A 13,449-nucleotide genomic window follows, 5' to 3' on the forward strand; every position below is an offset into this window, starting at 1 on the left:
CTGAAACTTTTAGAAAAGGCTTAAGTAAGATGTAAAATGTTTTGATTTATGAGTTTTGTGCCCTTTGTTAACTTTGGGTGTATTGGAAAACGTCACTCGGAATAATTTATGTTATTAATTTACAGTTTACGCTAGATCTTGTTTTGATTTGTTTTCGCCAAGTTTATGAGTTAAATGAGTACAGTCGTCATTTTATTTGTAAATAAGTAATTTTTGGCCAAAATGTCAAACATTTTCTAAACTATACTTATGTAAAACGCGGGCGAAATACTGTTTATTTTTTACACATTATTTTGATATTTGGTTGAGCTATTAAAATACGTTGTTAAAGAGAGAGACTCTTATGTTACATCGCGTCAAACATACAGTTACAAAAAAACATACAGTCAAAAAAAATATTATACAAAATTATAATGACAAACAATAAACATTTCAACGAACATCCATTCTGTAATTGTAAAATTAGTAAATATTTATTTTATTTGTATACATTTTTTTGGTAGAAACTAAAAATATTAAATTATTTCAACGACGTTGTTTTTAGCTGTCAAAAAACATTAGATACTTACAATTTATAAAATCACATAATAAACAATTTCACTGTTCCAATTTTAAATTTATATTTTACATATGTATAAAACAGCTGCAAACTGTAACATATAATTTAAACGAATTAAGATTTATTATCACCGAACATTTAAATTTCGAACAATTTACCCGTTAAACTTTTGTCAGCTGTCGACGTTTCGACCGTCAATAAATTCTTGCTCTGTCATTCGTAAAATTAAGTTAATCGAATTGTTGGAACGGCTGCTCAAATTATAAGGACGGTTTCAATTCCAAATTCAAAAGAAATCGACACTTCTCCTATGTAAATAAATATTTAATTGTCTGAAAGAAAATGCTCAATTGCTCGTATTTGTCTGAAGATTCAGATCATTTGCAATTATATTGTGTCACTTTAAAAAGTGTGCTAAAATAATGTCTAAATTTCCGTTACTCATATTTTTGCGTGGAAATATATACTAATATTCTACTGCCAAACAGCAAACTTAGTATTGTTGTTCGGTTTGAAGAGTGGGTAAGCCAGTATAACTACAGTCACAAGGGATATGACATCAAGGTTCCAAAGGTTGATGGCGCATTGGTGTTGTAAGGAATGGTTAATATTTCTTACAGCGCCAATGTCTATGAGAGACGTTGTTGAGGGTTAAATATACATAAATATGTATATAGTATACATTCAATTTTTAATATTAAACAATTCCATTTTCGAATCGTTTCATATTATACATGTCTAGCAATAGCTTCATATGTTTAATTCAACTTTAATTATGTAATACGAATAATCAATGATATTGAACAATGTTACCTACGACTATATCGATATGATTTGCTATTTGTTTTAACATACTATGAAATTCATATGTATGTGTATCAATATTAAAGTATAAAATAAATACTTTCATTTTATCAACTTATAAATAACTAGTTTTTCAAGTTGGTTCCTAGTTCGCTTCATGGAAAAATTCGTAAAATTCGCTTCAATGGCTTATCCGTGAAATTGTAATAGACACACAGACAGATAATATAACTTTCGCATTTATAATATTTGTATAGATTATAAATACGCGTAATGCAACGACTGGCGCTTGGCTACGATTCAATTATATATCGCTGTTCATCTTAAATCCTTCAATGTCAGTTATAAAACACATTTAAATATGGAATTAAGTCAATGGAATTCATCATTCTTCCAATAAGTGTCATAGCTACGGCCGTCTTAATAGTAAAGACGTTGTTAGCTCCGAGAGATTGTTAGATATTATATTATTGCTATTGGGCTGCGTGAATTCATGAATACCTAGCATTGTTGAATTCTGGTTTGAAAGGTGTGACCCAGTTTAACTAAATAACATACACACACAAGGGACATAAAAACTTAGTTCTCAATGTTGGTGGCGTATTGGCGGTGCAAGGTTTGGTTAGTATTTCTTACAGTGCCGACCGTTATGATGGCCGCTTACCATCGTTTGGTCAATTTCTCAGACCACCTATTTTATAAAAAAAAAATTAAAGATATTATGAAAGAACTAAATATTGAAAGGAGACGTACCTAAATACTTAGATTATTTTTATATTTACATGGGGTGTCACACAAACGAACTTAAACGAATGAGCCAACATCGAGCTTGTGTGCGTGACATCTACGCTTGACACTCGCTAAACGTCACAATACTTACTTGTGTGCGTGTACTTAGTAGCTAACTGTTGGCTACACGTTCTCAGCTTTGACAGTCTATCAAGAGTCTAAATAAAAGAAAACTCGGCAGGTTAGTTTTAAAAAATATCAACATTCTTTTGAAACGTTTTAAGACACAGGATACTTATTTTGAATCAATTAATTACGTATTATAAAATTTACTGATAGAGAAACCAGCATTAAAAGTAGTAACTTCATATCTCATTCATGAAATGTTGAAAAACGATTTACAATGATACTATATTTTACGTGTATTCTTTAATTATTATAATTATAGTCTCTGTCGCACGTTTCTTATTCATGTTATATGTCATCATCTTTTTGAGTGGTGAGTTTCGAGTTCGTTACAGAATAATTCTACTGGAGTACACTGGTTTTTATTCCAAATTTAATTATGAAGTATATATTTTTTTTCAGCCAGCAAAAATGTTAAATATTTTAAAGAGTCTTTTCTGCAAGAAAGGCTGTATAACATACGGGCGTAAGTGTACAACATTGCGCTGACGTTACTATTATTTCTAAAACCTCTGCTACCAATTAATATTTAAATTGTTTTAATTTAATATGATCCCTTTATATATTATACCTATATATGTATATGATTGATTAAAAACAGTAATTACTTAGTTTCTTGCCTAATGTACATTTCGAAACGGTTGTAGATTTAATATTGTAAAATCATGATTCAAAAGTGCTTGTCAGAACCCACTTGAATAAAGTATATTTAGATTGGCTCATAAAACTAAATGAAAAGTCGTTTGTTTTATTAATTATAATTAATTAATGACTGAGATTATTTTAGTTTTCTTTGATCACGATATGTCCTTCTGCCCGTTTTGATTACTATGTCCCGGGTCCTGTCTCCGATGTATTTGTACATTGATGGGATAAATCTTTGTTCGCATTTTCCCTTAGCCATTCCTGTCCAGTTGATTTATCGTGACAGCTATGTAGGATCTTCTTTGATAGATTACAAGCCATAATGTAATGACTTTTATCGACAGTGTTAATACTACGTAAGAGTATTTTTCGTTTATTAAAATGTTGCTATCATAAAAAAATATAAAATATTATATTCTTTTGTTTTTGAATACATAGCTAAACGAAAGTTAAATATTTATTTTTTACACAAAATGAAAAAAATAAACGCTCTCGTTCATTTAATTCGCGGAACAAAATAAATAATTACAGTTAAATATAGACTGTATAACATGTTATCTCGATATTAAATTTATAATTAATAATAAAAAAAAAATTACTTCAATGTAGCTGTTATTAAATTTTTGAAGTCTTTATAACGAATATTTTCGTTAAAAGATATTTTAAGGAAATTACTTTTTCTCACAATATCCAATATACTGCTATAATTATGTTATATTATATGCCTATGAATAGGGTCCTTAAATTTTATATTAATATTTGTAAAGAGGCGGATATACGTAGACTTATTTAGTACATTAGAGCACACAAAATTAAAATGAAAAATTATAACGATATTTTGTATAAATAGATATAAAAATACTGGCACGAATTGACAATTCTCTTTTCAAACCATTTTTTTTTGTACAGTTTTGTTTTTATTTCGCTTTTGGTTCTTTATTATTTATATTATTACGTTAGTGATATTTCTCAACAACTAGTTAGCCATCCCAATGTGAACGTTTTTTGGGTCTGAATAGGTGTATTGTTAGAAATTTTACATAAAAGTAAAAAGTAGTAAAATAGTCTATGTCTAAATGTCATTGTCTTTGATTAGAGTACGGTCTACGCTGGACTCTGTACTAATAATCAGTATGTAATGTAAATACTAAATAAACAAGATCCAGATAATTAATGATAATTCAAAAGTAATACTTATATGTCATTAAAGGATAAACAATTAAAATTTAGTGTTTATTCGAAAGAAAAAATCACCGAAATTTCACCAAAATCGGTTGAATCGTTAACGAACGCATATAGCACAAACAGTAAAAAGAAATTACTATAGAAGATATAATAATGGGAGATACAGGAAGATATGGTAATTGGAGGTCAAATTTAACACACACTTCGATAGATTCAAACATTTATGACATTACATCGCACGCGCACACGCACACTACTACAGTATATACTTTGACAGATTAAAATATTAGTATATTTAAAAAAAGATTAAAAGTGTGCTGTGCAGTTTTGTTTATGAAATTGGTAGGTGAGAGGACAAATCGGCCATTTGATGGTAAGTGGTCATCGCCGTTCACATATATTGGCGCCGTAAAAGATCGGATAAAACACAACCATACAAAATATTGCTATTTGGCATTAGAATATAGAGTTTTTGGTACTTACCCAGACGGGCGTTCACAGAGCCCTACCAAGAGAGATTTGACTAAATACACAATATTTATCACAGTATAAAGTAACCTTTATAGAAACCTAAAAATAAATAAACGGTGCTTTGAACACTTACGTACTTTTAAAAATATAACAACACATTTAACACATAACTATGAGCAAGCATTAATGTTACTAACACCATCCGAACTAGATTGATTTATATTCAAACAGATTTGAAACTAAAATCGTTTCCAATTATCCGCATTTCGTAAGCGTGTAATCTTTTATAATTACAAACAATTGCCTTATAAACAAAATCTATAAATAAGCAACAGAGAAAAACTAACATATACATACATTTTAACTACAATTCTATATAAAGACATTAATTAAAGTTTACATTAAATTCGATAGAAATTGCTACGAATTGGATAATATTTTCGAGAATATTATGTCTTATATTTTTTAATTATTGGTAAGGTTAAAGGTCATACTACTTTCCGTATCACAGATAATATAAATGTCTCAGCAATCATAGGATTTCAATCACTTTTTAAATATACTGTTTTTAATATCGTCGAATCTAATTTTTGAGCTAAGGCCTCTTCTAATTTTTTGAAGCTCATTCCAAAATGCTGCTACAATGTCACCAGGATAAACACGTGACAGATTTTTATCGGTTTTCCTCGAGAACCGCAGACGGGATGAGAGATTGGCGCGCTTCGAGTGTGAGACTGGCTTGCCGTGACGGAAAATGGCATGACAATCTCGTACGCTGTCATGAACTCTACGCTTGGCTCGTAAACTATCTATACTAATATATAAACAAAGTAACTCTGTCTGTTAACTCTTCACGTTTCACTACTAAACCGATTTTGATGCATTTTTTAGGGGGATAGTTTGAGCCCCAGGGAAGGACATATGTTAATTTTTAATTCATCCCTCGAGGGGACAAAATGAGGAGTGACGATTTGGGTGATAAAAGTAAAGTTTTATAAATTTAGCGGGTAAAGCTGCAGGTTCCACTAGTATACAATAAAATATAGAGCAACAAATAATCTATATATTATTAAAACAATAAGAAAAAATACATAATATATATTTCTATTAACGAAATTGACATTTTTTTATAAATATTTATTGGTTTCAATGTTTTGTTTTGCTCAAAATGAGGCGGCCGCATTTTTTATGTCTAATTACTTAAAGTATTAATGTTGATTTTGGTAAATATCGTTTATTAACTAAACTATTCAAAATAACTATACATCATTCATGAATATTGATACTTCATTGTAATTAATATTAAATGAATATTTACGCTAAATATTGGCATAATTAATTAGCTAAGCTATGCTCTTCTCCCTCTTTGCTCTTCTTTCGAATGTCAAAATTATGCCAGAGAGAAATAAGTGTTACCCTAACCAACGTTCATAAGCGAGGCCGTGTATGTTTAATGTATTGTTTATTTAAACGTCAGTCCGCCCATAGGCTGAGTGTATAGACCATTTATTTATTTTTACATGTGGCAGTCTGTTCGTTTACGTTTTTGAACGAAATAAACGTTGCTTATACTCTAACAACTAAACTGAATATGTTTCACTGAAACAACATACGTTGTCTACACACGCGAAATATTTGATGAAAACATCAATCTTGGAAACGTCATATAATAAAACAATATTGATAAATATTATACAAAAAAATATTTTTACGTAAATATAGCAAGTAGGTATTTAATATAAATAATTATCTCTATAAAGGGATTTTATTCAAAGGTCGTCGATTCATTGCCCTGTTTTGAATCCACGACGATTTGAAAGTATGTATCGTTTGATTTCTTACCATATCATATTAAGCCGAGAAAAGGATGCCTTCTCATAGCTTCTAAAGGCTGTTAATTTTACTTAACGTCAAACATACATGTACACAATTACGTTGGCATGTTTTACGCTCGTAAACTACCTCACCAATGAACTTATGTCAAGGAAAACATTTCGAAGAAACGAAATGTCAAGTTAACTTTTGGTACAAGTGTATCTAGTATCCATAAATCTGCATTGGACCAACGTCGTGGAATAGCGCCCGGAAAGAAGGTTTTAGTTTAAAAAAATAATTAGTATTGTTGTGTTCGGGTTTGAAGAGCGAATGAGTCAGTGTAATTACAAGCACAAGGGACATAACATCTAAGTTCTCAAGGTTGGTGACGCAATGGTGATGTAAATAATGATGAACATCTCTATTACTTTATTATTATCTACATTCTTTATTTGAACTTGCCTTCATAAAACTATGGTAATATTCTTACAATTGTTTTGGCGAAATCGATGTTACTATTTATTGTTTTTTTTTTGTATTAATATATTTAAAAAATATGTGCAATTTAAGTGTGCAAATGTCGCTTTGTTGGCGGGCGTTAATAACTGCACCACAGGTTTATACCATCGCAGTTGTTATAGTTCACATCTTGTATTTGTTCAATATTACGCTTAAATAAATAAACTATTATTACTATTATATTCTTATTCATTAATCCGAAAAACACTCGCAGATATCCCGTTATATTCGTTATAGGTACAGGTTGGTTTCACACCAGTCTGCGTCCTCCAATTTCGTGAAATGAAGCATGCAATCCCATCGTATTCGCTTCTAGTATGACGTGTGTTTATGTTAACATGTTAATTACATTTTACATCTATGCGTGACTTCATAACACGATGACACAGATTAGAATAACAAGTATAATGATGCGTTCGTTTATTAACATATATTTTGCTTTTGTTGACAGCTGTGACGATAAATATGACAATAATGATGTGGATTTTTTTGTTAAGCGACAGTTGAATAAGTGAAACATGTAAGCTACATGCGAAAACTTTGGATGCATGTTTTTTAATTTATCGAGCCAGAACGATTGAACGGATCTGAATGAAATTTGAGACAGTTATAGATAATAGTCTGAAGAAGCATATATGTTAGCTTTTTCACAGTACTTTCACCCTCCCCGCAACTACAAACCAGTACCAAGTCGATATGCCGCCCACCCTTGAAGAATATATATTTTTTTTAACTTACCAATTTAGCTTGCCAGCTATAGTATAATATCAATAATATTATACAAAAATTATATAATTTATATTCATTTAAATAAAGACGCTTATATTGCCCTGATAAACATGAATGAAAATCATTGTCTCAAAACTCCTTGGTTTTGTAGTAATTAGAAAACCTTTTAATAAAAATGAATTATTTTTTATTTTTATCCATTATTTAAAATATATATATATATACAATAAATGTAAAATGTGTCTACAATATTATTGCCAACTAAAAATATTCTTTTTTTTAAAATAAACACGATTTTATGAATTCAAAAAGTATTACGCGTTAACAATCTTCATACAAATACCATGTATTATAGGTATTTTTTTAAACTACAACATACTATATTTTTTTAAAGGTATACGTGTGTTAGCAATTGAAGCGTGTGTGCTCGACGTAAGTGCTTCGACAGGTGTCAATTACAGCGGGAATTGCTATCCTGGACAAGCAATTGGTTCATTGGCTGGAATATTTCACTTGAATAAATGAAACTTCAATTTTATGCTCTTGTATTTTTTTAATTTATATTTTATATTAACACTCAAATATATATGTCGGATTATCTCTATTTTCGATAGTCTGATCCATAATATTTTTCGTATTATATAATGTGGGCTTTATGAGAAGTGTTGGTTCAAATAACAAACAATTGACAATCAAAGATTTTATTTGAAATTACTATTTTATTACGAACACAATTAATTATAATTACTCAGCACTTAATTACAACACTACGACACTGACTCTAACTTCTTTATTCAAAATACTTCAATTCCACTATGTACAGTCTATGTAGAACGCGAGACAGTTTCTAGAAGTGTACTGTCCGCCTGACCGAGCAGAACTAAGCTCAGCCCGGAGGACTGTCACGACGTAGACTCTGTCGAGCTCCAATAGATGGAGCTGGCGTTTTAATAGTTGCGATTATGACTTCATTTCCGACATATATATATAATTATATATATTCTTCTATGTATCAACTAAATTAAAAAATAAATCGGTCATGTTGTCGTAATAATTTTAAATATTTTCTTATACTTGGAGTAATATTAGAAGAATTTGCGGGCTATAAGGAAATAACTATTTGGGCTATCTTGGAGCTCGATGACTCCTTTCGTTAAACGATGAGGAATTCTTGAGCTGTGGCACAATATGTTTATAAACAATTGATGTATATTTACGATAATATGGTTGATTAAATCGGTGATAAGCTCCTTATTTACTATTTTAAAAAGAAGTTTTGAGAAAATATACTGTAATTACTAAGACTTCTTTTTAGGTCGAATCAACATACAAGATGATTAGTCAACTGCTTTTACGATTCTACTTAACAAAGTGATATTATGAATTTGTACACGATACATTGATGGTCAACTCTTTAACAAACCTACTTTAATCAGACCAGGGTTTAAGATCGTCGTTGCGCCTGCAACAGTCGTTATGTATTTTTTTATGATTTTTATGCCGTTTTAATCGTTATTTCAATTTACATAGCTTTCGATGTATGAACGTCACATAGCTAAATTTTAAAACTTTTAAATTATTGAAGTTATTACAAAACTGTTTTTACAGTACGTGCGTATTGAAATAACGATTAAAACGGCATAACAATCTAAAAATAAGAATATAACGACCTTTGCAGGCGCAACGACGATATTCAACTTCCTCAAATCGAAAAAGGGAAAGTCACTATGAAAAATCGTCTTCATATATATGTTAACATAAACATAATCAGCCTGTAAATTTCCCACTGCTGGGCTAAGGCCTCCTCTCCCGTTGAGGAGAAGGTATGGAGCATATTCCACCACGCTGCTCCAATGCGGGTTGGTGGAATACACATGTGGCAGAATTTCGTTGAAATTAGACACTTGCAGGTTTCCTCACGATGTTTTCTTTCACCGCCGAGCACGAGATGAATTATAAACACAAATTAAGCGCATGAAAATTCAGTGGTGCCTGCCTGGGTTTGAACCCGAAATCATCGGTTAAGATGCACGCGTTCTAACCACTGGGCCATCTCGGCTAACATATATATGTAAATTAAATTAAAATCGGAAAAATTTAATCGTTTATTATTATTTCAACTATCTTTTATACTCTGTGACTGATTTATATCTAAGCATTTATAACGTTGGCTTTGTATCCGGCAACGGGAAGTCACCGGATCCAACCTCAGCTACTAAGCTCTGTATATAGTTATATGAATATGCATATTATATTCACGTTAAACTTATAATTAAAATCTATACTAAAACATGAAGCGACGTTCTTTCATAATGCGTAACTAAATAAAAACGACTAAACCAATATACATAAATATTATACACAAAGATCCGTCGCATTTCGGAGAAACAAGGTTTTAGTATACATTCTATTCTGTCTCTCTGATCGAGTACGGAGCAGGGCCCGCTGGATTGCAGTAAATAGGATCAACAAAAAAAAACGACTATATACAGTATTTTTATATATTATCATATTATTTATTATGGATTATTTATATATTATTTTAAAATGAAAAAAAAAAAAAATCTGTGTGGGCCACGTCTTCCAAGAAGACGACAAGCTCGAAGTCCAGCGAAGATCTGCTGATTTTCAGTATAAATATAAAATATTGTCAAAATTTATAAAAGTAAAATGTAAAAAAAGGCACGGGCAACTGTGAGACCGTGAATGTTGTAAATTAAATTAAAAAAAAAAAGTATACATTCTATACTAATATTATAAATGCGAAAGTTACACTGTCTGTTACGCTTCACGGCCAAACTTTCGAAAAGATTTTTACGAAAATTGGAAGGAAGGTTTATATTTATAACTAACAGTTGTCGAGCTATCTCTAAAGAGAGCGATACCGCAGACAACAAAAAGTATTATTGTATATAATAAATAAATAAATATTGGACAACATCACATACATTACTCTGATCCCAATGTAAGTAGCTAAAGCACTTGTGTTATGGAAATCAGAAGTAACGACTGTACCACATACACCCAGACCCAAGACAATATAGAAAATTAATGAACTTTTTCTACATCGACTCGGCCGGGAATCGAACCCGGGACCTCGGAGTGGCGTACCCATGAAAACCGGTGTACACCCTACTCAACTACGGAGGTCATCATATCATATGTATTTAGACTATGACGTGACAAGCGTTTTATGTTATGTTACGGTTATTTTGAATTAAGTAAATATTTTATTAATTAATTTATTAATATTAATTACTAATACCCTGGTATTCTATGTATGTTTATGTTTTTGTTGGGTTTTGTGTTCTTATACTACATATACATATTTATGCAGGGCCGGATCTACCATATGGCTTTTTGGGCTTCAGTCCAGGGCCCCGTGGTTTCAAGGGGGCCCCAGCTAAGTCAAGTCAAAGTCAAAAATATACGATAATGCGAAATAATCCATAATTTTATTAAATAAACAGATCGTATGGTTTGTAGTCCTGCGAGTCCTGCAATTAATCAAATCCATTCAATTAATTTAATTCAAGTCTACGTTCAGATATGTCTAAGATGGGCCCCTAAGTAGTGTTAGCCCAGGGCCCCCTGAACTTACGGTTCGGCCCTGTATTTATGTGTTCATGTATACTATAATTCTCATTATATAATAATTGCACATCACTATATTTTGTTTTCGGTACGGATAAAATAAATAGTGATCAAATAGAACGAATGATTAATTTCGTTCATTAAATGATAGGTATGCACATACCATAAATTTTCTAGCAATCTCATATTTCATTCAAGTCATTACTACCGCGCGGAACGAATTTAACATAATCAATCTTTGTTGTTGTTGCGTGGGTGAAAAATGTTCCTTTTTAAACAAAGTAAGTATAATGAACAGGATGAAAAGTTATATATAACTTAATACTGATTAGATCTGTGCGTGTATTTGTGTGTGTTTTTATAAATCTTGTGAGTAACAATGCATACATTTAAATGAACTTCAAAAATACGAATCATTTTTGTTTTTACTAGCGGCTGAGATAGCTCTGTGAATAATATACATATGGACAAAAACCATTGATTTTTATTTAGTTTCATATATGTTTATTATTACTCTGGAAATTAAAAAAAAAAAATTGGAAAATCATTACATCGTGTCAAAAATCACTGTTTACTACAAAATAAACATTCCATATTCAAAATGTATGCATTTAAACAAAAAACAAAAGACGTTTAGGCAAAATACGTTCCATTTTGTGAAATGTCGGTGGGAACGTGTCGTATAAAGATTTATCAAACTCTATTATTATTTTATTCTGAAATGTATCTTGTTAATAATATATAACAGAAAGTAAAGTTACATTTAATATCATATAACTTAACGTATTTATTTTTAAAATTATATAAAAAATTATATAAATCGAGTTAAATATTTCTGAGGTTTAAACAGGTTCTAGCGGGCTTATTGTGATTTTTCAAAGAGAGTGCCTATATCTGACGTGAGACGGATGACGGCGCAACGAATGTGTGTTTCCATTGTCTTTTCTTTTCATAGTTATTATTATTTTAGTACTACCGTATTTCATTATATCAGAACTTTTCATTTAGATCATTTCAAATATATTATTATTACAAATATCTTAACTATTTGTTTCTAAATTCAAATTCTATATTTGCGCCGTTTGACCTTGACATACTTGGATATTGGAGTAATAGTGCAAAAACATTTCTAAATGATACTCTAATACTCCGTTTCATTGTCTCCACGGGTAGGTACGCTGGTTCAATTTTCGTCCAGATAATCGGAATAGCGATTCAAAAGAGAATTACTAGCATTCTTGTCATAACTCCACGAGGTCAAGCTTTGTACAGCCCTCTTTGTTTACTAATAATAAAAAGTAAAATCCGCAAGTCAATTTGTTTGTTGCTCTGTCCCTATTTCATGCAGTAACATATTTATGAGTGAAAATTTTACACGTTGTCTGTGTGTGTAAAATATATTTCGAATATAAACGCTTGAAAGGTTTTGAACCACTGTCGACTAGTGCCTTATGTGCCTCGTTGATATATTAATTAATATTATATACAAGCAATATATACAATATTCATACCCATATAAGTATAACAAAGTTTTGAGACTATATTCGTTGCTGTTTTGGAAAAGATGAAATAAATATATAACCTCGAATACTTGGTAGATTTCTATCTTGACTTATATTCATCAAATAATAATTAATTGCTTCAATAATTTTAAATATAATTTTATTTCAAATATTGACGAACTCCGTGGACGAGTTGTGTGTACACCGGTTTTAATGGGTACGCCACTCCGAGGTCCCGGGTTCGATTCCCGGCCGAATCAATGAGAAAAAGTTCATTAGTTTTCTATGTTGTCTTGGGTCTGGGTGTATGTGGTACCGTCGTTACTTTTGATTTTCCATAACACAAGTGCTTTAGCTACTTACATTGGAATCAGAGTAATGTATGTGATGTTGTCCAATATTTATAATATTTATTCATTATATTTATTTCAAATAAGTAAATAAATCTTGGCCTGGTTTATAAATACTTTTAGCGTAACAATTACCTCAAAAGAGTTTGTAAACATTTTATTTTACCTTTCTCAGGATAATTCAATTACAGTCGTTTGTTTGACGGGAGTCTGTGGAACCGAACGTGCTTTGCATTTCGAGATAGATAACAATATCTTATTTAAGACAGCATCTTGCGTAAACTTGCGTAACGTAGCGGAATATTTTGCATAATCATTTAAGCCGGAGGAAAATTGTTTAGAATTTAGAATATTTTGTACG

This window comes from Vanessa tameamea, chromosome 24 (genome assembly GCF_037043105.1).
Source record: "Vanessa tameamea isolate UH-Manoa-2023 chromosome 24, ilVanTame1 primary haplotype, whole genome shotgun sequence".
In the NCBI taxonomy this organism is placed as follows: domain Eukaryota; kingdom Metazoa; phylum Arthropoda; class Insecta; order Lepidoptera; family Nymphalidae; genus Vanessa; species Vanessa tameamea.